Below are 1,559 nucleotides of genomic sequence, written 5' to 3' on the forward strand. Positions count from 1 at the left end.
CCAGATTTGAATGCCAGTTGGAGTGGATTTGCTATAGTTTGGTGGGTAGCAAGGCAGCCATACTGAGATGGTCCCAGTGGCCAGGGGGCTGCCATTGTGAGAAGGTCTTAGCAGGGACCTAAAGCACAGCTGTCTTAATTCCACCTGCTGGGATCAGAACTCCACTCATGGGACAGGCTGAGGGACTCCTGCAACCCACAGGAATGGTGTCAGAGGGCACTGTGAGACCTGCCCCTGAAGGATTCTTGTGAGCTTTAAGATCCCAAGCCACCAGGGTCTGAATGCCAGGAAACAATCAGGCAATCACCAAAGTCAACTAAGTCAGGAATAGGGACCATGGAGATTGCTAGCTGTGCTGTCTCCAAAAAACCACAGCGCCACCTGGTGTCCTGGTGACATATTACAACATACTGTCACCAACAGCAAGGACCTCTGTTGAAAACAAAGGAAGCAGTGAAGGAAGGAGGAGAAGGTGAACAAAAAGAAAGAACAAATGAAGAGGAACCAACAGAGAAATTCAGGCAATGTGAAAAACCAAAATAGAGGAACTCCCCCAAGGGACCATGAGGCAGCAACTGCAGAAGACTCCACCTATAAAGAATTAATGGACTTGACAGAAAGGGAATTTAAAATACAGATAATAAAGACAATAAAAGGAACGGACAAGAAAATGGAAAGACAGAACCAAAAGTCAGACAAGAGATATGTAGAATATAGAAAGGATATGGCAGAGCTTAAGGAAATGAAGGAGACAATCAGAAAATGTAAAGATGCAGGAGAAAGTATCAAACATAAGTTAGCCCATGGAGAAGAAAGAACCTCAGAGCTAGAGGATAAAGTTTTGAGTTAACCCAGATAGTTAAAGATGCAGAAAAGAAGAGAGAGAAAGTAGAACAGGTGCTTAGAGAACTATGAGACTTCATGAAACCCTATATGAATGATAGGGTTTGCTGAAGGAGAAGATTGTCTCAAAGGAATGGAAGCCCTACTGGAGACCATCATAAATTAAAACTTCCCAAGTTTTACTAAATACCCAATACACTCCTTTCAGGTGAATATTGAATCCTGGCTCATCTCAACTCAAGGAGAGCCTCTCCAAGACACATTGTAATGAACCTTTCCGAAGTCAAGATGAAAGAAAAAATTCTGCAAGCATCAAGGAGTAAGTACCAACTGACCTATAGAGCTATTAGGATTGCAGAAGACTTCCAAGCCAGAAAAGCATGGTCATCCAACCTCAACATTCTTAAACAAAACAATTTTCAGCCCAGAATTCTGTATCCTGCTAAACTAAGCTTCAAAATTGATGGCGAAATCAAATATTTTGTGGCTATACAAGCACTGAGGAAATTCATCACAAGAAGACCAGCTCCACAGGAAATACTTAGACCTATTCCCAACACTGACCACCACAACAGACCACCAGCAAAGTAAACACCCAGAAGCTAAAGGTCAAAACTTAGCTTTCATAATGGTGCAAAGGATAAAACTACACAAATGGACTTTCACCAAATAAGATGAATAGAACTCCACCACACCTATCAATTCTCTCAATAAAT

The sequence above is a fragment of the Otolemur garnettii genome, unplaced genomic scaffold (genome assembly GCF_000181295.1).
Source record: "Otolemur garnettii isolate 467f Iridium unplaced genomic scaffold, OtoGar3 scaffold00257, whole genome shotgun sequence".
In the NCBI taxonomy this organism is placed as follows: Eukaryota; Metazoa; Chordata; class Mammalia; order Primates; family Galagidae; genus Otolemur; species Otolemur garnettii.